Raw genomic sequence first — 25,169 nt, forward strand, 5'->3', positions numbered from 1 at the left:
AACGAAAAACTGAAAGCATTTCCTTTGTGAATGGGAACCACAAAAGGATGCTCCCTATCACCACTCTTGCTCAGCATCGTGTTAGAAGGCTGTTAGATAGAGAAAACCCCAAAGGATCTACAAAAGATGGTTGGAAACAATCAAAAGATTTGGCAATGTGTCAAGAAATAAGATGAACAAGCTGACATCGGGTGAGTTCCTGCATTCTCATGAAGAGAGTTCAGAAAAAGCTATCTAGAAAATGATACCATCCACAATGACCACATCAAAGATTAATTGCTTTAGGAATAAACCAAACTAGAGAAATAAATTAAAAACCTGTACAAGGCAACCTACCAAACAGTGTTACAAAAAAATCAAAAGAGACCTACATCATGTGCATGTACAGAAAAATTTAGTATTGTGAAAATGTCAATGTTGACCAAAGCAATCCATAAATACAGGCAGTTCTGATCCAAATTACAACTTAAGTTTTAAAGCAATTTACCAAATTCATATGGAGGGGGGAAAGACCTAGGAAAATCAAAGACCTCTTTCAGAAATAGAACACACTAGCAGGTTCATACGATGGTCTTTTTGGGTGCCATCGCGTCACCTCGCACTCATAAGGACCTTATACACAACAGAAGGAAACAATGCCAATCCTGGGCCGTCCTCACAATGGTTTCTATACTTCAGCCCATTCTTGCAGCCAGTGTGTTAATATATCTCCTTTAAGCCTTTCTCTCCCTTGCCCTGCCTCCATTTTACCAAAAATGGCGCCTTTCTCCAGGTCTCGGTTCTCCTGTCAGAATGTCCACAGTACGTAAGACAAAGTCTCCTCATCCTTACCTCTAACCATCACTCTGTCTGTATTTCTTCTAAGACAGATCTGTTTGTCCTTTAGCAGACCATGGTACTTTAGAAATATTCTTCCCAGGAACATAATTCAAATGCATCTACAATTCTCCAGTCTTCCTTATTCAATGTCCAACTTTCACATGCATATGAGGTGACTGCAAATACCATGGCTTGGATCAGGTGACATTAGTCCTCCAAGGGACATCTTTGTTTTTAAATACTATAAAGAGGTCCTATACAGAAGATTGACCTAATGCAACTCAAATGTTGATCTCTTGATTGCTGCTTCCACAAGCATTGCTTGTGGATCCAAGCAAGGCAAAATCCTTGAAAATGTCAACCTTTTCTCCATTTATCATGATGTTATCTACTGATTCCGTTGGGAGGATTTCTTTACATCTTTTAGCTTTCTAATTCTAGATTGTTGCACATTTCATTATATTCGGCTTCTGTTCTCAAGCTGTCTTTGAAGTTTCTATTCAATTCTTTGACTTCATCAATTCTTCATCATCTGTTTTAGCTATTCTATGATTAAGAGCAAGTTTCAGAGTCTCTGCTGGCATCCACTTTGGTCTTTTCTTTCTTTTAAATTACCTTTTGCTTTCTTCATGAATGATGTTCTTGATGTCCTCTCACAGCTCATCAGATCTTATATCATTAATGTTCAATGAGTTAACTCTGTTATTGAGATGTCCTTGAAATTCTGGTGGGACAGATTCCAGGTTATATTTTGGCTCGAGTGAACTTGTTTTCATTTCCCTCAGCTTTAACCTTAATTTACATGCAAGCAAATCATGGTCTATTCCACAGCTAGACCCTGGTCTGATTTTAGCTTTTGATACTGAGCTGCTTGATCTTCTCTTCCAACAGATGTAGTCAACTTGGTTTGTGTATTCCATGTAGAGAAGGTCATGTATATAGTTTCCTTTTGTGTTGTTTTAAAAAGGTATTTTCTAAGAATAAGTTATTGGTTTTTCAAATTATATCATGAGATCTCCAAACTTTTCTATCACCAAGTCCATATTTTCCAACTACTGTCCCTTCCTCCTTGTTTCCAACTTTAGCATTCAATCACCAATAATTATTGATCCATCTTGATAGCAAATTTGATCAGTTTCCAACAGAAATTATTGGTAGAATTCTTCAATCTATTTATTCCTAGCTTTTCTGGTTGGTGCATAAATTTGAATAATAATGTATTGATTAGATCTTCTTAAAGGCAGATACATATTATTCTATCACAAATAGCATTGTGCTTCATGATTGAAATACTACTCAACCTCAAAACCTATTACAGAGCCGCCATCATCAAAAAAGCCTGATATTTGTTCATTGATAGGCATGCAGATCAATTGAACAAAACAGAAAACCCATAAATAAATGCATCCACCTACAAGCAACTGATCTTCAACAAACTTCCAGTAAACATTAAATAAGAAAGATACAGCTTCTTCAACAAGTGGTGGCTTAGTGGATGACTGGCTGTTTAAAAATAAGACACTTTTGTGCACCAAGACTTCATCAAAAGAGGAAAAAGAAAGTCCACTGATTGGAGAAAATCTTTAGCCATGACACAATGTAAAATGGACTAATCTCTAAAATCTATAGACTACTTCGAAACCTCAAGATGAAAAATGTTAAGTCAATAAAAGAGTGGACAAACTACATGAACAGATAGCTCAACAAAAATGGCATTCAAATGGCAAACAAATACATGAAAAATTATTATGGTCACTAACTCTCTGGAAGAATCAAATTAAAATAACAATGAGATATCACCTTACAATGACAATGACAACTCAATTATATATGTGTGTATATACATATATACACACACACACACAGAAAACAACAAATGCTGGAGAGGGTGGCCCTCATACACTGTGGTTGGCCTACGATCATGTACAGCCATGGTGGAAAGAGATATGCTGTTACCTAAAATAACTGGGAATAGAAAACTCGTGCAATATAGGAATGCCTCTGCTGAGTATATACCCTAAAGAAACAAAAGGCATAATGGGAACAGACATATGCACTGTTCATGGCAGCACTGCTCACAACAGCAAGAAGATGGTAACAGCCCGGAAGCCTATCAGAAGAACTATTTATAAAGAAATTTTTAGTATATACCCACAATGGAATGCTAAGCATCATTAAAAACATCAGTGAAACTATGAAACATCTTATGACATGGACTGACCTGAAGAACACTATGTTGAGTGATGTTTGTCACAGAAGGATCTTTACCATGGAACAAACACCAAGATAAAGAAGGCATCTGCTTGCCCGCCGTGCAAACATTTAATTTGATCTCCAAAAACGATGTGGTGCTGCGCCTATCTAATGTTTAGGATTCATTAGCACACCCTTATTTGTACATGTTGGAAAGACCGAACCTCATCTGGAGTCAGAAAGGATTTAACCTCATCTCAGAAAAAGCCAAACTTCATCTGGGGTCACTTTTTTTCGGTTTTCCTTTAGGGGAAAAGGGGACAAGAATAATTAGTTCCTGCAATATATCATTGTCTCATGGTCATCCCAAATAAAAATACACTCTCAGTTAAATGATCAGTGACTTTCAATGAAAATTCATGATCACAGTAGTGGGGAAGGAAGGGTCAGGGACCAGGAATGTCTGTCAAGAAGAACGTGATTGAACTTCTCTTGGTGGGTAAAACTAAGGAGGGGCAGCTTCCTCTTGAAAATATTTAACATTACTTGTATAGATTCTCAATGAGAGAACCCATCAGTTTTTTTATGTTTAATCATTCATTTTTTACCAAGTTTTGTTGCAGCCAACAGTGACCCTGAGTACATTCTACATATTACCTGGACTTTAGATTTTTGTCTTTTTCAGAATATAGCATTCTTCATAAACCACATCATAAATATTAGATTGATAAGGATCCATCGTTACCACTTAAAGACTCAGACATTATCTTAAACACACTCAGTGCAGATTAAAGAAGCTGAAATGCCTCTTTGGACTTAAAAGATGAAGCATCCTAGTGTGAAAAGAAGCAAAGAATTGTTATCTCAAGTCTGAGGAATGTGGTTTAAATCTCTTGCTTTTGAGGTTGTCCACTCATTGGCAACTTAGAACTATCATATACTTGCTATTTTCTTACTTTTCTTTTTTGGGGACATGCCTTACTTAGTCTTCCACACATGGTTTTGCCTTAGTGAGTGAGCTTCACTGAAATTTCTGTCTATGCTTAGCCCTCATTGCCTTCTTAAACAGTGTTCAGTTAGTTTAAAACCTGTATAAGTGAACATCCCAGATATCCCAGTCTACAAATCTTTCCTGTATATGTATATTTTCCTTTCCTTGAGAGTACTTTAAATTCTCTATCATTGACTAGATTAATGATAGTGTTATTAGAATTGTCAATTATCTCATCAACATTGTTTAAATTATTTCTCAAAAGCTGATAATGACACCATTAAAGTGGACAAGGGATATATGTAAACTTTAGATGTACAAATGAATTTTGAGTTCACACTTAATCATAAATCCTAACCAAAGAACAGTTAGTTATTAATACATGGCCCTGCTTAATACGTGTCTTCAAAATGATCACTGATGATATGGGTGATATAACAAAATGTGAAGAAATCAAATGATTCCAGCTATCAGTGAAACCAGAATCTGGTGAGGAGAGTCAAGATGGCTTCCAGGTAGAATCACCCACCCGGTGCTGTTATTGTTCGATCAGAAAATTACGAGGTAAAGAGGCCAATATTGGGAGACTGGGTGCTAAAAATAGATTCCGTGTACTAGGGCTGGTTCAGAACTTCCCCTGCAATTTTTGCCCCTGGAGCAATTAGAGAACTCACTAATGCTCTAAATTTACTGTGTCTTCCCATGGGCTCCACAGGTCCAGCATAATGGTGTGTGCCATCCCTTCCTACACCCAAATCTGAGATCTGCAAAGTGCAATAATTTCCCCAGGCTGCCTCTAAAGGTAGTCATGATCCCAGGCTTGCAGAGAGCCTCTAAAAACCAGCCACAAAATCTCACACTGGCATTTCCCTCTCTGCTATCCTGCATTCTCAGGTTTTGCATCCTCCCTCCTCAGGCAGGAACAGTGACTACATCGGCCATCCCCTATCCCCCTCTCCCCAGCTCCATGCCTGCCAGTGTGGGTAACAATAGTTAATTAGACATTAATTTGAAGTAATTGAAAAGATACCGAGGTACATTTTCTCATGAGATAATGTAGATTTCCTGAGCACAGCCTGCATAGTTGTGCAGGAGAGAGTTGAGAGTAACACAGGTGTGCAGTTGGGGGAAAATGCAGATTCTCGGTCCCAAACCCACTAGGCTAATCTGGTGTCCCTTCCCTAGGCAACCTATAAGCCCATTATAAAAATAAAACAAATTTATTTAAATGCTTGCAATTCCAGTTCCATTGTGTAACTTTGAATGTAGGCCACCAGACACCTGGTCCTGGTCCATTAGCATAATATTAACATAACAAGACAGGTAAAACTCTAATTCCCAGAATACAGCCTAGGATTTTCTAGGATTTTACCAACAAAAAAGGAAAAGCCAGGGGCTGAAAGTCATGGCCCAAGCCAAACAAAAAAAAAAAAACGGGTTCTACCAGTTTTAGGCTCAACAGTCTTCAAAAGACTGCAAATTGTGGCCAGACAGTCCAGACCAGGCCCATTCCTATTCTGCTAGCATGCCCCAAACCGGCCCAGTGGCATGCCTATAGTTGCTAGCATTAGCTCAACCTGTGAAGTCCCGCACAACTACCAGCCACTGAGTCACCATAGCACCTCACCTACAAAGCAGCCCGATCCACCACCATAGTAGGCACCAAGGAGTACCTGAAACAACTCTTACCAGTCAAACAGAGAAAGAGCTCAGGGAACCATGGTTTCCTGGGAACATGGTGTCCAGTTCTTTCAAAATAATACGCAGACAGCAACATATGTCAACACCTCAACAAGAAAAAAGAAAAGGCAACAGTGGCAGAAGTCCTAAATCTAACGACACTGATAGCAAAAACAGATCTGCAACAAAAAGAAACCTTCTGAATGCTGCTTGGAGTTAATACAGGATATGAGGGAAGCAACACAGAATAAGGACACAATAGAAGGGATGAAGTCCACCCACCAAAGGGAATTATAAGAACTAATGGATGAGTTAACATAAGCAAAATACAAGATAATGGACCTCACCAACAGACTGGAAGAGGCAGTCATACCAGTGATCTTAAGGACATTCAGGCAGACTTCAATATATGGGAAAAACAGTCAAATCAGATCATCAAAGAGATGGAAGAAAGCCTAAGAGCAATGACAGATGCATGAAGAGGAACAATATTCAAATAACTGGTTTTCCAGAAGACATAATGACAAAGTCAATAGCTAAATTAGTGAGAGAATTCCTGAAAACAAACTTCCCCACCTTCATGAATGAGAATCAGACATTCATACAGGAAGCAGGGAGGACACCAATTAGACTAAACCCCAGGAAGAACTCACCAAGGTACATAATAGTTAAATTACCCAACTTCAAGGAAAAAGAGAAAAATTTAAGAGCAGCTTGAGATAAACGGTGGTCACATACAATGGTTCTTAGTCAAGACTATTCTCACACCTATCAGCAGATACCATGAAGAGGAGAAAATGGAGCAATAGTTCCCAAAGCTGAAAGAAAAAATAAATCGCCAACCCAAGAATCGTCTACCTTGGAAATCCATCTATTAAGATAGACAGTGATGTAAGTGTATTCCCAGGCAAGGAAAAACTCAGAGTACACCATAATACACACAACACTGGGGAAAATCCTTGAAAAATCCCTGTAGACAGAAGCCTAACATCCACCAAGCACAAGCAGGAAACAGTCATATACAGCAACTCCAACCAGAAATCTACATGCCGAAAACAAGTACCAAGATAACACTGCCTCAGAGGGGAAAAAAAGGCAAGAATGAAGCTCCCCAAATTAACAGCACACTGATATGAAGAGAAACAGGAAAACACCCAACTCAAAAAGTACGAGTTGACAGCAATTAATCCACAGATGGCGGTAAAAAACAGCCTGAACTCATTCATAAAAAAACAAAATGTTAGCAGACTGGCTCAGAAAACATAACTAATCAATTGGTTGCCTGCAAGGCACACATCTTAAACTCACAGACAAAAATAGATTAAAAATAAAAGGCTATTGTAAAATATAACAGTCAAACTGGAGTTCCTAGGTAAAAGTGTAAAACAGCTTGAAAAGCCAATATCCAACATCATAGTCAACAGAGAAAGACAAAAAAAAAAAAAGTCCCACTGAAAAGGGGGACGAGACAAGGATGCCCCTGGACCCCACTTCCATTCAGCATCATATTGGAGTTCCTAGGTACAAATGTAAGACAGCAGAAGGATATTAAATGTATCCATCTGGGATCAGAGGAGGTAAAACTATTGCTATTTGCAGACAACATGATTCTATACGTTGAAAACCCCAAAAGCTCTACAACAGGAGTGCTGTCAGCTATAGAGGAATATGGAAGAGTGGCAGAATACAAGATCAACAAACAAAAGTCTATTGGTTTGCTATATACTTTGGACAAGACCATGGAAGAGAAGATTAAGAAGGCAGTACCCTGCACAATAGCCAAGAACAAACTGAAATATCTAGGGATATATCTAACCAAAAAGAACCAAAAGGAATATACAAGGAAAAGTACAGACCCTGTGGCAGTTACATAATCTATTGTCAACTTGAGTAAGGGGTGGAGTCTAACCTGTCAATCAGGCCATAGACAGTGAGGTGTCTGTGTGGGCATGGCCTTCTGAGGATTCTGGAAACTCCTGTCTTCTTCCTTAGAAGTGGGACACACACTCTATTTGCTTTGTCTTCCTGTTGACAAGCCAAATGGAGCTATGCTGATGGGAGTCAGAGCCCTGGTGCTGAAGGAGCCATGTGGAGAGTCACACCAGTGCTGAGATGCTTCCACTGCCACTGGATCCACAAAACTTCCAACCTACTAGCCTGTGATATCCCTGCATTCAGAATCACTGCATGTGCTGCATAAGTCTGAAGATGAAATTGTAGACTTGTATTGGATACATGTGCTAATATAGGACATGTACTTGAGCTGGGGTGCCTGGGATGTTTTCTTAATATAAAATTACTCTTTGATATAAAGCTCTTTCTTATACATATATGAGTTTCCCTGGATTTGTTTCACTATCTCAATTCAAATACCAACAACCTTCTACAAATACTTGGAAAAACTGACCACCAATTTCATATGGAGAGGGAAGAAGCCCAGAATTAGCAGAGAACTCCTCAAGAAGAAAAACAAAGTCAGAGGGCTTGCCTTACCTGACTTTAACAACCACTACACAGCCACAGTGATCAAAACAGCATGGTACTGGAATAATGACAGATACTCAGAACAATGAAAAATATCAGAAAACTCAGAAATAAAACCATCAGCAGATCGACAAGTGATCTTCAACAAGGACCCCAAAAGCATCAAGTGGGAACTGGATGCCCTCTTAAACCAGTTGTGCTGGCAACAATGGCTATCCACTTATAGAAAAATGTAACAAGACCCTTACCTCACCCCATGCACAAGAACAAACTCAAGGTGGATCACAGACCTTGAAGTAAAACCTCGAAGTCTCAGGATCATCAACGAAGGAATCGGGACAAACCTAAGAACCTTGGTGCATAGACTAACTGTAATAGAGAGGGGTACACACACAGGTAAAGCTGAAATAGACAAATGGGGTATACTAAGGATAAAACACCAGTGTGTGCCAAAAGACTTCATCAAGAAAGTACCAAATGAACCCACAGACTGGGAGAGGATTTTTAGCAATGACACTACAAACGAAGGGCTTCTTACTAAAATCTACAATACCCTCCTAGCCTACAAAAAGAAGAAAACAGTTAATCCTTTGAGGAAGTGGGCAAAAGACCTGAACAGAAATTTCACTAATAAGGAGAAGTGAATGGCCAATAAACATATGAAGAAATGCTCCCTATCTTTAGGCATCAAAGAAATGTAAATAAAAACAAGGAGATACCACCTAACACCCTTGAGCAGCAGTTCTCAACCTGTGGGTTGAGACCCCTTTAGGGGTCAAACAACCCTTTCACAGGGGTAGCCGATTCATTACAGGAGCAAAATTACGGTTATGAAGTAGCAAAGAAAATAATTTTACGGTGGGGGGGGCCACCACGACATCGGGAACTGACATTAGGAAGGCTGAGAACCACTGCCCTTGATGATAGCCCAAATCAGAAAATCAGAGAGCAACGCATTTTGGAGGGTAGTGGCGAGATAGGATTCTTCTCCACTGTTGGTGGTAGTGCATATATGTACAGCCACTGTGGAAAGCCACCTGGTGAAATTTGAAGGGAATGGAAATTTGAGTTACCTTACAACCCAACAATCCCTCTGCTGGGCAAATACTCAGAAGAGGTAAGCAATAGACCATGATCAGTAGTCTGTATGCCAATGTTTATTGTGGCACAATTCACTATCTCAGATAATTGGAAACTATCTAAATGTCCATCGACAGTCAAGAGGAGTAGAAAACTGGCACATACAAACAATGGAGTACTATGCATCATTAAAGAGCGCCGACGATCGAATGAAGCACATCCTCTCATGGGAATAGTTAGCAAAAAATATGCTAGGTAAAGTTAGCCAATCACAAAAAAACAAGTACAACTTGAGTCCACAGAGGTAAGTATGATCAGCACAGCAGGTACAGAAGAAAAGCCACTTATCTCACACTTTACCACTTGAGTAGAGGCAAACAGGCAGGGGCCACACAAAACCCAAGAAAGTACATGTCTTTCCAACACCAAGGAAGGGAAAAGGGGTGGGAGTGAGGGTCATGGAGAAAGGGGAAAAGAGGGAGATGATGGCATTGGGGAGCAGGGCACTAATCCACCCAAGGGGAGGGTATGGTTTATGTCTGCATAGAAATGGGAATGTGAGTGTAGACACCACCAAGGTTCACCAAACCTTGAGGGCAACGTAACCACATGGAGCAACTGATGGACAGAGAGGGCTACAGGGCTAGGCCCAATCAGAGCCAAACTGACCCCACCCCCTAGAAGTATGCACTACAGAGGACACCACTAAACCAGTAAACCTACAGGTTGGAGAGAGGGGCCAGCCTGCCAAGCCCATAAAGAAGCAAAGCAAGAAGGAAAATGAGAGAGCGAGGAACCCCTGCTAGCACAGCAAGCCCTGAGATGACAGCCCTGCACAGTGCAGCTAAGGCAGAGGGGATTGTAGGGTCGACAAGGTCCAGTGGGGAGATAGTCATAAAGGTCAGAGCACAGACTTGGAATTTTGTATAGCCTGTCATTTTTTTGCTTGTTTATTTTCAGCGTGGGGGGCTGCTAGTTTTCTTTTTATTCAATCTTTTTGTTTTCTTTTTGTTTTGTCTCCATTATTGTTGTTTTGCCTACATATGTAAGATAAGCATTGGAAGCAATCCCGAGGAGAAAGCAACAGGACTGGTAGTTCTAGAGGGACTTGTAGGGAGGAGCTGGCAGGGGAAGAGAGCAGTGAGCAAACAACGCCATAGACAGGGGAACAACTAAGGACTAAAATCAGTAACGAGGAGGAGGAAGAGGCCCTGGGGGTGCTGGAGCAACGGCAATCTAGCTGAGAGGAATTACTGAGAGGCAGAAGAAGGGCAAACATGATGGTGGGGCAAGAGGAAGGTAAAAGGAAACAGAGGAAAGATCTAGGAAGCTAGGCTATACATAGAGGTATAAACATAGGTGTGCACTTATGTAAATATAACAGTCCATAAAAATAGAGGTATTGGCCTATATACATATATTTATATGGCAACACACTGAGGACAAGGACGAACTTTGGGCCTGTGCTCATGTGCTCTCTCAGTGCAAGAACACTTTGCTCTTATAATCCGGCGTCCTGTGATGCTCACACTCCTGACATAATCATTGAAGACAAAATGGATGCATATGCAAATGTGATGAGGAAAGCTGGTGGTGCCCGGCTATCAAAAGATATAGCATCTGGGGTCTTAAAGGCTTGTAATTAAACAAAGAACTGATGAAAAATGATGAACTGATGCCAAGGGCTTTAATAGAAAATAAATGTTTAGAAAATAATGATGGCAGCATATGTACAAATATACTTGATACAATAATGTATGGAATGTTATTAGAGCTGTAAGACCCCCCAATAAAATGATATTTTTAATAGTGTAAGGTTTCTTAAGAGTATATATTTTAAAAAGCAGCCATTTAAGTGAGGTGTCAGCTAAATCCACATGGAAGCACACCAGCCTGTGTGATCAAATAATTATCAATAATATAATCCATGATCAGAAAGTAAAATTGTATTCGAAATTAAATTTTGAGTACCTGGTTTGCGTAAGGCTATGGATAACAGTGAAAATAAAATCCAGCTGCAGAGTTGCCACATAGATTAAGCCTCCAGTGAATTCCTTTGGACCATTGACTAAAGATAAGAAAAGTCTTGTCCTTAGACAGAGTATACTAGGAAATGAATTACTGCAGATATCATTGCCAACAAGTAAATTTGGACTCATAGAAACCCTGTAGCACAGGTAGAACTGGCCCTGTGAGTTTCTGAGACCACGCTTCTTTGCATGAATAGAAAACATCATTTTCTCCCGCGGAGCTGTCTGGTGGTTTCGAACTACTGAACTTGCAGTTAGCAGCCCAAAGTGTAACCACAACTCACCAGGGCTTAAAATTTAACATATTTCCATTTGTTTGCCCTTTTTTCCCATTTTAATTTGTTGTAGTTTCTATTCTACTTTCTCTTGGTTTGAGGTTTTTCTTTGTTTTATTTTGTTTTTGTTGTTTATTTGCTTGCTTTTAAATGATATTCTTTATATGAAATCTAGGATTATAGACAGTAACTGGATTAGTAGTCCCTTAGAGTTGTGGTAGATGAGGGTAGAACATAATGGGGTGCTAATAATAATAAAGGGTATGAATGAAGAAAATGTTCTAAAATTGATTGCAGTGCAGTGATGATTACATAAGTGTTTTTAATATAGTTAAATTAATATATCATGTGGTACATAAATTACATGTCAATAAAACTGTGTAACAAGTAATTGAAGGTAAATGTTGGAGAGTTACTTAAAATATATGACAAAGAGTCAAAAATAAATAAATAAAAATTGTCTCACTCAGTATTTTCAACAAGATGTTTATAAAACTAGTCTCAAAGCCTGGCAAATCACTTCAACTCTGCAAAAATCCAGAGACAGTATTCTATCCTACTAACCTAAAATATTAAAGTTGCACTTTTAAATAAAACTATGATAACATAAATGCTGATGTAAATCTCTAAAATGCCATTTCCTGCACCATGTCCCCTCTACCCCCACCTACTGTGAAGAAATGGCAGACAATGCTCCAAAGAATTCCCTCACTCCAAACCTCATCACACTTTGTAACTTCCCAAGTTTATCTGGAATATGCACACACTCCTAGTGCACTGATAAAATGCTTGCACAAAGCCAAATTCAATTCTCTGGTTAAAAATCAAATAACCACTTTGGTTCTTATAATCAGAGCTATAGGAAAACCTTCCTCCTGGAATATTTTCATTACTAGAGTTAATCGAGCTATAATTGCTACATGAAACATTGTCTAATTTAAAACTTAGTTCTAATAAAAAACACATCATCAAAATTCTATCACTGTGCCATTTTATCATACTAAAATGCTTAAGAAATTTATCATAAGGATTGACAAAAACATTTTCCTTTTTCTGTTGCTGAATTTGTCCAACTAAAATTCATGACTATAAAATAGATGCCGAGCTGGAGTGGGCAGCACTCTAACTGTACTAGAGAAAGACGCAAAGGAAAAGACAGGGTCGGGCTGTGAAAAATTATCATGGCCTGTAAATGCCCAGTGAATGCCACTGTCAAAACACTGCCTCTAAGAAAGCAACACTGTACAACCATTTGATTGTAAACACATAAGAAACACATCAATTTTAATCTTTCCTTCTCTTGCTTACACCAGCACGGGAGCTCTGATGCTCTGAATAAGAACTGATTGCTTTCATTCAATCAACAATGGCAGCATTGGCCCAAGGTTGGAATGTATTTTAGTTGAAAAATTACAAAGTTCAAGTTGACATTCATCTAATTTCATATAGCAACTTTATGCCACCCCTCTTTCCCTAAAACAAAACAAAACCAAAAGAGTACAGTATTTGTTGGTCATGTCTCACAATTCAGGGATAACATAATCATTTACACAGCTCTGTGAAAGCTGCCACATATTCTTTTGTGTGACTTTTAAAGGGTGAAGATCACACTCTTTTAAGCTCATTTATATGAGCTTCATAGAGTGACTTCCTTCCAAAGAGTAAGTGTGGAAGTAAGAGGGGGAAGAGAAACTTGACAGCGGGGCTGCCAAACCCTAACTCAGTCAAGTGATCCAAGTAAACATCAACAGTGATTGTCTTATTGATGTTATGTGATGAAAAAGGGACACTTTACCACCTCCCAATACCCGCTGACCCAAGTCTAATCATGAAAACACATGAGACAAACGTCCAGTAGGGTGCAATTTACCTGACCAATATGCCTGAGACCATCAAAATGATCCAAAACAAGGAAAGTCTGGCAAACAGGAATAGCCAAGGAAACAAGACAACCAAATGTAATCTTGGATGAGATCTTGAAACAGAAAAAAACATTAATCAAAAAACTAAACAAATCTGAATGAGCATCCTTGGCAGCGCTGTGGGTATGCTTTGAGCCAGGGGTCCTCAAAGTACGGCCTGTGGGCCACATGCGGCCCACTGAGGACATCTATCTGGCACACTGGGTGTCTTTGCCCCGTTTGGTTTTTTACTTCGAAATAAGATGTGTGCAGTGTGCATAAGAATTTTTTCATAGTTTTTTAAAAAAACTATAGCCCAGCCCTGCAACGGGTCCGAGGGACAGTGAACTGGCCTGGCCCCCTGTTTACAAAGTTTGAGGACCCCCTGCTTGAGTTGTGATCTGCAAGGTCATCAGTTCAAAACTACCAGCAGTTCCAAGGGAGAAAGACGGTGCTTTCTACTCTCATAAAGAGTTACAGTCCTGGAAACCCCTTGGGGAAGTTCTGCCCAGTCCAACAGGGTCACTGTGATACAGCAACGACTCAATGGCAGTGAGTTTGGAATGTATTTGTTTGATTTGGTTTGGATTTCCATACTTTACTCAGAATGAACTACAGATTTTCGTTAATAGTGAATCCTTATTTGTTCACTAATTTTAACAAATGTATCACACTAATAACATAATAGGGAAAAACTGGCTGCCCGGTACTATCTTCACTATTTTTCTGTAAATCTAAATTCCTTTGTTTGCCATGCAGTCTACTCTGAATCACAAAGGGAGGGTTCTGTGGCTGTAAATCTTTAGGGTGCAAACAGCCTCAGCTTTCTCCCTCCGAGCTCAGGTGGGTCAGAACTGCTGACCTTTAAGATCAGTAGCATAACGTGTAACTGACAGGGGCTCCTTAAAAAAAAGCCATTAAAAAATAAGTAAAATCAAGGGAAATGCTATCACTTCAGGCAATCGGAAGATCTTTGTGATTCCAGTGTAGCTGGCAAGGTAACGTAAAACTCACTAACACACTGTCACCGAGAGCCGGCCCATAGTGACCCTATAGAATAGGGTACAAATGTCCCTCTGAGTTTCTAATACTGCAACTGTTTATAGTCGTAGAAAGCCCCAACTTTCTCCTGAGGAACAGCTGCTGGGTTTGAACTGCCAACCTTGCAGATCGTTGTTCAACTCATAACTACTATGCAAGAGAGGCTCTGCCACACATGCATTTTACTTTCTGGTTCAAAAATGGTCACCCGAGAATTGGCGGTTGAGGGGCAGAACAGATCTTCCCTCAGAGTTGACAAGTGAACTAAGTTTTGAAACAAAGCTTTACCCTAATACTAATATATCCTCTTGTCTTGTAGAGGCTTTCTCTTATTATAAGATCAAACAAAATGCAATTTAAGCTCCCTTCTCCAAAATACTATAAGACGATTACAGCAAGTACCAGGCAAATTTCCCAAACACTGCGGAATCCCACCAACCTGTTAGTTGTAAGCTAATGGTGGTAACAGTACCCCTGCAGGTATGTTCACCCTGGCTTCAGCTCCCTCTTCCTCCAACCCTTTCCCACCCTCCCCTCTTCAACTCGATCCTTTCTCCCAGCTGAATGGGATTTTCTCAAACCACCAAAGTTTGACTTATTCACATAGATGTTCGTTACCCAGAGCCCCTTCGTTATGCCTATAATCCTGTCATGACTTGCATTGTAATACTCAGCTTCTGGGGGCAGGGATGTGTATGGTTATGTGTTAATCATTGCAATCAGTTCCTTCTTCCACCCCTCCTCTACCCACCTTCCCCCTACCCTCCTGATCTGGCTACTCCTATTCCTATTCCTGAATCCTGTGTGTGTCATGGGCTCTTATCTCTTATCTGTACCTACATACATGCTCTGTCTAGTCCTCAGTGAAAGACGGGATGAGGGTCATGATAGTTGGGGGTGAGGAAGCCTTAAGGAACCAGAGGCTAATTCTTTTTTTCAATCACTTTTCTATGCTTCACGAGTTACATATGTGTACATAAAATTCAAAAATCAATAAACCCATATTAAAGAAATGATTAAAATATTTGTTCTAATAGGAGTGGTTTAACAGAAATGTTTAGAGGCAATTTGGTTTTATCAAAAGTACATGATACTGAGGAAATGGCTTAGAAAATGATGAATGCTACTACTGTCACCAACCCAAGGTACTGAATTTATGAATGTATTTAGAAATCCAAGCAGATAATCATAATTCATTGAATCCAAACATGAGCTTCACAAGTTCATATTACAGATGTGTCTTAGAGTGTACACATTCTATAAAGGAGAGGGCAGAACAGAATGGTGGAAACCTTGATACTCTGCAGCTCCATTGAGAAATACTTAGGGGCAACATGCTCATATAAAAAGATGCCCAGACATCTGCCTTCGAGTCTCAAACTGTAAATTCTAAGAACTTCAAAAGGAGCTAGCTTCTGTGATCACCCAGCTTTCTGCAGTACAATGAAAACTGCATCTCACAAGTATGAATTACGCACTCCTTCCTCTGTCTCCTATGGTCCTATATTCTTACCACATTTGTCTTCATAAGCACTACTTATACAGACAACCAAGGCATGAAAACTAGGTGTTAGTTTTTAAAAACTAATAGCATAGAACAAGTGTGTGCATGCTTTTATACAATTTTGAAGTATTATAAAAACATTTCATAGTATAATATTATACTTCAAGTCACAGGATAGCACAAATCATTGTGCATCATTTTAGGGTATAAAAAGACTTCAAAGAGCAAATATAAATTAAGGAGAACACTTATTATGTCTTAAACAAGAAAAAGGTAAATATACATCATCTACATGAGGGAGGCAATTAATAGGAGGTACTAATGTCTTCAAAGGGTTTGCTGAGATACAGAGCTGCAAGAAGGAGTTAAAAAACAAAACAGCATTCATTGTCATTGAGTTGATGGTAACTCATGGTGACCTCTCGATGGATTTCCAAAACTGTAACTTGTCTTCAGGTTTAGAAAGCACTGTCTTTCTCCCTTGGAGTGGCTACTGGTTTTGAACTGCTGATCATGTGATCAAAGTCCAACATGGAACCCCTCTTCCACCAGGGCATGGGAGGGCAAAGGAAACAGTCACAATAGCATGACAGGCAGAAAATCAATGCACCATAGTTACAGGTGCAACTACAGAAGTGGAAACTGTTCGCGTCTGTTAGACAGAAGACAGGTCTTCAAGATTGGTCCAGGACCTTCTGACCAAGGCAGTGAGGGGATGACTAATGACTATGGGACTCCCAGCACTGTGCTCTCAAGAACACACCTTGGCAAGCACCTAAGAAGCTGGATTGGCTAGACAGGTGGAGGTAACCCACTTTCCAATGCACTAGGTCTGAGGGCAAAACTGTTCTTCCCTCTAGTTAAGGGTCAGACAGAATCCAGTGAAGGCTAAATCCACATTGGGGGTTCTGCAAATGAATTCCACTTTTCTGTGATTGATAGCCTTCTGCCATGAGCTTGTCCAGAATGTAAGCCAATAACAGAAACCCAGCGTGAGGTGTCTCGATAAAAAGTCCCGCCGATCGCCTTCTGAGAGACCACGCCACTGAAAACCCGAGGGAACATAGTTCCGCTCGGACACACACGGGATTACCAGGAGTTGGAACATACTGGTTTATTTTTTTTTGTTTGCTTGCTTTTGTCTAAGCTCAGGTAGTTTCATATTGCAGTCATTATACTCATTCAGGGTCCATCTGACTAATAAGGGAACCAGGTCAAACTCTGGTCTTTAGAAGCCTAGGGCTTCCTCAGCAGCATAGATCTTTCGGCTTGCTTCATTCCCTGTAGCCTCCAAGTCACTGCATCCTGCACTGCTTCTCCCTGGCACTGTGAAGCGGTTAGTAGTGGGGCTGTTTCTTGCAGTTTGAAGCCTACTTCAAACTACTGTGACCAACTGCAGTGTGGCGTTTCGTCCTGCAAAGGAGTGCTAAGTCCTGTTGCTGGCACCGGGTCTACCTTGCGGGGGGGTTCTAGCAAAACCATCTCAAGCAACAATTGTCACAGCAACAAAGATCACACACACACACACACACACACACACACACACACTGCAACAAATTGCTAAACAAAAGTTTTATTTTAGCATAGAGCAGATAAAGTTCAAAAGCACCTCCTCATGAGTACAGCAGTGGCTCTCCACCTTCCTTTTAAAAAATGTTTTTAATCATTTTATCAGGGGCTCATACAACTCTTATCACAATCCACACATACATCAATTGTATAAAGCGCATTGTACACTCATTGCCCTCATCATTCTCAAAACATTTGCTCTCCACTTAAGCCCCTGGCACCAGCTCCTCATTTTTCCCTCCCTCCCTGCTCCCCACTTCCTCAGGAACCCTTGATAATTTATAAGTTATCATTTTGTCATATCTTACACTGTCTGACGTCTCCCTTCACCCACCTTTCTGTTGTCCATCCCCCAGGGAAAAGCTTATATGTAGATCCTTGTAATAGGTTCCCCCTTTCCAACCCACCCTCCCTCCACCCTCCCAATATCGCCATTCACACTACTGGTCCTGAAGGGATCATCTGCCCTGAATTCCCTGTGTTTCCAGTTATCTATCTGTATCAGTGTATATCCTCTTGTCCAGCCATATTTGTAAGGTAGAATTGGGATCATGATAGGGGAGGAGGGGGGAGGAAGCATTTAGGAACTAGAGGAACGTTGTATTTTTCATCTTTGCTAAATCGCGCCCTGACTGACTCGTCTCCTCCCCAAGCCCCTCTGCAAGGGGATCTCCAGTAGCCTACAAATAGGCTTTGGGTCTCCACTCCGCACTCTCCCCCCACCCCACCCCATTCACTGCGGTAAGACTTTTTGTTCTGATGATGCCTGATACTTGATCCCTTCAACTCCTTGTGATAACACAGGCTGGTGTGTTCTTCCATGTGGGCTTTGTTGCTTCTGAGCTAGATGGCCACTTGTTTACCTTCAAGCCTTTAAGACCCCAGATGCTATATCTTTTGATAGCTGGGCACCATCAGCTTTCGTCACCACTTTTGCTTATTCACCCACTTTGTCTTCAGTGGTTGTGTCGGGAAGGTGAGCATCATAGAATACCAATTTAATAGAAGAAAGTATTCTTGCATTGAGGGAGTACTTGAGTGGAAGCCCAATGTCCTTCTGCTACCTGAATACTAAACCTATAAATATAGGCACATAGATCTATTTCCCCATCCTCATATATAAATATATTTGCATATGTACATATCTTTATCTAGACCTCTATAAATGCCCTTTGCCTCCCAGCTCTTTCCTCTATTTCCCTTGACTTTCCTCCTGTCCCACTATCATACTCAGTCCCCACCAGGGTTTCAGCAATTCTTCTTTGTTACATTACCCTTGATCATGCCCTATCAGGCCTCCCACACCCTCCTCACCACCAATTAGATCACTTGTTGTTCCCTTGTCCCTGGGTTTGTTAACACTACTTCCTTTCCCCCCACCTCCCCCTCTCCCATATCCCCCGGAACTGTCAGTCCCATTGTTTTCTCCTACAGATTGTTCATCCAGCCTATCTTTTTTAGACAGACCTGCGGAGATAATAGCATGCACAAAAACAAGACAGAGCAAAACCAAGCAACAATATACAACAACAACAAACCACTGACAAAGAACAAAACACAACACAACAAGAAAGAAAAAAAAGCTTGTAGTTAGTTCAAGGATCATTTGTTGGCTTTTAGGAGTGTTTTCCAGTCCAGTCTGTTGGGGCACCACGCCCTGGCCCTAAAGTCCACCTTGAGCATTCCCTGGGGACCTTGCCACTTCATTCCCTTGCTGTTCTGTTGCACCCCCTTAGTGTTTGCCTTGGTGTCTCCACCTTTCTAATGCCACAACTATTTAATACAGTTCCTCCTGTTGTGCTGACCCCCAACCACAAAATTATTTTCATTGCTACTTCATAACTTTCATTTTGCTACTGTTGTGAATCAGGCAACCCCCGTGAAAGGGTCTTTCGACCCCAAAAGGGGTCACGACCCACAGGTCGAGGACCACTGATCTAGGTAACCTTTCTTGTTTTCCAAGGCACAGTCAAAAGGATAGAGATCACAACTCTGCAGATGGTTACATTGTTGTTGTTGTTAGATGCCATCAAGTTGGCTCTAACCCATAGCGACACAAGCACTGTGCCATCTTCACAATTGTTCCTATGCCTGAGTCCATTGATGCAGCCACTGTGCCAGTCCATCTCAATGATGGCCTTCCTCTTTTGCACTGCCCTTCCAATTACCAAACATGACGACCTTCTCCAGAGAATGTTTTCTCTGACAATATGTCCAAAGTAGATAAGAGGAAGTCTTGCCGTTCTTGCCTCTAAGGAGTACTCTGGTCTTATTCCTTCCAATGTACATGTATTTGTCCTTTTACATTCCATGTTACTTTTAATAGTCTTCTGCTACCCACAATTCAAGTGAATCAATTCTTCTATGACATCCCTTATCCAATACCCAACTTTCACATGCACGTGATGCCCTGGAGGCTCCATCACTTGGGTCAGGTGCACCTTAGTCCTCCATGTAATATCCTTGCTCCTCAGCGCTCTACAGAAGATTCACCTAATGCAATACATCTTGTGATCTCCTGACTTCTGCTTCATGGGCATTGATTATAGATCCAAGTAAGACAAAAGTCTTAACTTCAAACTTTTCTCCATTTATCATGATGTTAGCCATGGACTGGATCCAGATGGGAGGATTTGGGGCTTTCTTACATTGAGTTATAATCTATACTGAAGGCTACAATCCTTGATCATCCTCAGCAAGAGCTTCAGTTCTTCCGCACTTTCAGCAAGCAAGGTGCAGCCGGTCGTGCTGCTGTCTAAGTAGTTGAGTTACTCCGTCCTTGGCGCTGCTGCATATTACTTTTCAGTTCATCTCGGCTACCGTGTTGTGTCAGGATGCTCAGCCAGCCTGATCTCAAGGTGAGGATGTTCCCAAGGCCTGATCTCAAGGTCTATCATTCCTTTAGCAGGAAGGAATCCCTGTTCAGTCACTGTCAAGTAGCAATTGAAAAACAACGGAAATTCAGAGAATGTGTCCAAAATGAAATAATTCCTTGAACATAAGTCCTTAAAGAGGAAAAGTTTGGGCTTTTACCCAAGTTGGGTAGGTAGAAGAAAGTGGGTTTTTTTTAAGAACAAAAAAAGCCTTTGTTTCCCCTCATTCCTTACCATTTTTCTGCCTTTCTTCCCCCACCACAAAGATTTATCACTCTGTCACACTCACTCTTTCCTATTTTTTTAAAAAAAGGTATTATTTAAACAATGATAAAACTTCTGTTTGTAGATGAAAGCTTTGACTGAGTTTTGCTCAAAAATTCAAATTTCCTGCAATTGATCATTATGTGATATTATTAGTACCTGTGAAATGTTCATCATGATATACTTAACTCACAACAATACATAAATGTGTCCAAAATCATGGTAGCTTAACAGAAAGCTATCTTTAAGACAAATGAGACATATTATTAGCAAAATTGTCATTGAAATAGAAAAGAAGGAATCCTAAAGAATGAAAAAGCAGTTACTTAAAGGAAAAAAAAGAAGAAACATTAAGATTCAAAAGCAGCCCTGAGCACGCACAGTTCTGTGAAGCATGTCTTCAAACGCTGAGTTGACATTCGCTTGCCAAGACCTTTGTCCCTGTAAGTGCAGTATTTCCAGACCTGATACCAACCCCCTTCAAAGGTCCCAAAACTTCAGATCTGACCCCTGGGAGTCCTTCCCCACTATATCTCTCACCTTGCCAAGACTTCTCCTGGTCCATTTATAGTCATTTGCATTTCAAAGCCTAAACAATCTCTTTTATACAGCTTTTACTACATTTCCTATGTTCAAAAATCTCCAATTTCATAACTTCCTATTCCCCTGCTTCATCACCCCATACAAAACTGCCATTTAGTAGATTCTGACTCACAGCGACACAATACAGTCAAGGTAGAACTGCCCTAGTGGGTTTACTGAGACTTTTTCTGTTTTCTAGTTGAATGATTTTTTTCCTGAATGAATTAATACAGATGGATGGTAATCCAGCATTTACCAATCCAAGCAGAATCATTTTGATCTCTCAAGTGCTATATACATATGAAGTTAAAACATTATTTCTGCTGACCATCACTACTGGAGATTCCATGTTATGATGAATGCCACAGACACAAACTGCGGTACCTTCAGTGGAAATTGTACTTCGCAGATGTACCCACGTCTTCAGAGTGGTTTGTTTGTCCTTATCTTGCTCTTTTTGACTTCAAAGTGCAAAGGATCCCTGCACAAATGGCGTGAACTATTGCGCACTGTTGGCAATACCTGGCACAGCCATCACAGGAGCATGTGTGTCTAGACGCCAAGAGCATGCAGTTCACTTGACCATTCTGGCAAACAACACAGTCCTGACTTTTCTCAGGTGGCTCCATTTCCCTCTGTTTGTACAACTTTCTTTTCCACAAACTTTGGTCTGCGCTTTTCTCTTCCAGAGCAGTACTGCTTGCAGGAGTGGAATTATTATTTGCCGACATGTAAACTTGCTTAGTAACATAAAATTGACCTTGAGCCAGGAGTAAATATTGATACAGTATCCTGCAGGGCAGTTTGTAAGTCTTATCAGGAATATAAATTACTGCCACCATTGCAATGAATATCATAAAAGTCTTGGTTATCTTCATCAGCTAAAGTCAAGGATGCTATCAGTGGTTATCAAGATAGGACTACAGTCCCAAAGGCTTCAATTTTGATATCACTTGGTAACTGGCAATATGGTTCTTCTTTTCTGACCTTCTGAGTAAAATGCTGTTCTTGGAAGGGACACTCACTCTGCGGAGCCTCTTCTAAAGCCTGGGGCGTGCTGATTCTGAAGTAAGAGACATGCTTTGGCAGTACTTTCTGGAACTTCTGAAAACTGCACCCCCATGAAGGTGTACAGGCTACCCTGGAGGCACTCTGTTGTCAAGGTGATGCCAGTTGTGATTGTAGTTGTGAGGGCGTTGTGATCTGTAAGCTGAAGGGGTTTTTGACTTGTCTCGTATGCTTTTTGAAAACTCTTGTGCTGAATAAGGTCTCTTCTAAATCTCTTTAAATTACTGGAACCTCCCAATCAAACCATCCAAATACAAGACCAGCAGTCACAATGAAACAGGTAAAGATCGCTGCAATACAAGAGCAGGGAGTACGCATAGAGCATCACTAGGAAGACAGCAGCCACCCTGCACACCGGTAACTCTCTATTGGAATAGAAATCTTCTTCCTCCTGAAGAGCAGCTGGTGGTTTTAAACTGCTGTCCTTGTAGTTAACATCCCAAAGTGTAACCACTAAGCCGCCAGGGCTCCACCAACCACATTTAGCCCCTTACTCCTCACAACAGCCAACCTTCCTTCGGGTTTGTTGGTCAACTCACTTGGAGTGCCTTTTCCCACCTCTCCTGTCTTCTTGGGCCAAGACAGGCGTTAGAGATAGACACATAAAAGATGACAGAGATAGAAATAAGGATAAGTACAGAGATAGATAATAATTTGAGTCAATAGATGTGATGTGGGGAAAACCACCAAACCTACTGCCATCAGGTATCCAATGTGTAGCAAGCAACTCCGCAGCCTGGAGTTGAACTGCTCCCTATGGTAGTCAAGACTAAATCTGCACAGGAGCAGACTGAGTTGTTGTTCTCCCGCATAATGGCTAGTAGGTCAGAAAGGCCCACCTTGGAGTCAGCAACCTGTGATGGTTAGTGATTATGTCAACTAGACTCCTGGGGAAGGCGAGGGGTGGAGGTCAACCTACCACTGGGTCCAAGCCTGAGGAAAGCTCTTTAGGCATGTGGCTTTCTGTACCCGAGGGAGAGCCCAAGCACAGTGGCACTCCCAGTTCCAGGTCTTGCATCTCATTTCCCCATCTCCTACTGCATCACCTGCAGATCCCAAGAGCCGCCAGTGGAGTACAGACAATGGGTTTATTTCATGGACTTCTGACTCATATTACCTCTGCATAGTGGTGGGATTAAGCAGATATGCACTGGTTCACTAAAACAGGCACCTAATTTTTTGTTGAGTTCAGCAAACTGCCTGTTAAAATGGCACTTGTCATCCCGGTTCTCGCTAGGTGGGTGGCTGCGCTGCTGTCCAATGTGGAAGTCACAAATTTATATTCCTTACTTTTTCAGCATTCTTTAGTGCAACTGTAGTAATATCCATTCCGTCCATAGGTATAAATTATTAGACAGAACTATGCTTATAATATTTATTTATTTCATAAAATGTGTTATACTTTTGATGAAAAACTACATTTTTATTCCCTTGGGTTTGTTATTTCAGTAAACAAAGATATAACATAGAGAGACTAAATGCCAAACAGCCAGAGGGTGACAAGCTGCCCTTCCTGTCCTCTTTGTGTTACGCCCCCAAAGACTCGCAGAAATTGAGTGAATTATGCAAAACCTGAAAGTGTTCAAAGAGCTACAAATATTGTCAGAGAAATTTCTGTACGTTCAGCAGAAGCAGAAGGGGTTTCCTTTACTCAGAGATGAGTGCAATATGTTCAGAGAAGAGAAGCCACCTGTCTCTAATATATCAAACACAATGACCATGGTCTAACTGGCCTACTTCTAAGGGAATGGGATCCCGCTCCTACAGAGAACAAATGGTTAAGCATAAATGACACAGCCAAGGAGGCTAGGGAAAAAGCAAAGAATATTGCAAGTGAAGATGATGCTAAAATTCAAGAAGCAATATGGAACTATCTTAAATAATACTTTTATTGTTTTGTCAGTTATTATTTATTCTTTTTCATTAATATTTTAAACTTTTATAACATAATCTAGCTTGTGTGCCTCTTATTGTTCTTATTTAAATATTAAGTTATGAAATAATAAACTACCTATTATCATTTTCTGCTTACATGGTCACTAGGGCAGGGGCGAGCCAGTTATTACATTATTTTAATGCCATCCCTGCCTCTGTGTCCAACAGCCTGTGCCCCACTGTCTGTACTTCATGACTCTGCTTCCTGATCATCAGCTTCCATGAATAAGGAGAAGCCTGATTTGAATTGGACTGAACTTAACCCATTCCTACAACTGGGTAAGTCGTTTTTATTGGAATGAATCTATCTACAAATACTGTATTTTCACGGTGGTGCTGGAGAAGAATAGTGGAAACACCATGGGCTGCTAGGAGGACAAACCAGTGTATGCTGGAAGAAGTCAGGCCAGAGAGCTCGTTGGAGGCAGGGATGGCAAGATTTTGTCTTACACATTTGGGACATATTGTCAGGAGAGACCAGTCCTTGGAGAAGGACATCATGTTGAATACAGTGGAAAGGCAGTGAAAGAGGAAGGCCTCAAAGAGGTGGCTTTACACAGTGGCTCCATCGATGGGCTCAGGCACAGGAACAACTGTGAGGATGGCGCAGGACCTCAGTGCAGTGCTTCGTCGTGTGGGGCATAGGGTCGCTACTGGCCAGAGCCAACTCAATGGCACCTAACAACAACAGCAACATAGACAAACACATACAAGTTTCACGGGTCTTGCTTCTCTACAGAACCCAACCTAACATATTTGGTACCAAGAGTGGTTCTAGAGGAAAAAATCATAAAGAGGGGTTTTCTAAATGGTCCTCTCCTCATATCTAATTAGCCCTAAAGACACTGAGAACCCCACCTCTGTAAGTAAGGAGAAGTCC

General features: G+C 40.8%; 1 protein-coding gene and 1 pseudogene across 2 annotated transcripts in view; both read right to left on the reverse strand.

Annotated features, from left to right (window-relative positions):
- Positions 1–25,169, reverse strand: part of CA8 (carbonic anhydrase 8) — a 149,925-nt gene that overhangs the window by 35,496 nt on the left and 89,260 nt on the right. The gene's annotated exons all lie outside the window — the stretch shown is intronic.
- LOC142448494 (cell growth regulator with RING finger domain protein 1 pseudogene) lies at positions 21,570–23,683 on the reverse strand (annotated as a pseudogene).

This window comes from Tenrec ecaudatus, chromosome 5, assembly GCF_050624435.1.
Source record: "Tenrec ecaudatus isolate mTenEca1 chromosome 5, mTenEca1.hap1, whole genome shotgun sequence".
NCBI lineage: Eukaryota > Metazoa > Chordata > Mammalia > Afrosoricida > Tenrecidae > Tenrec > Tenrec ecaudatus.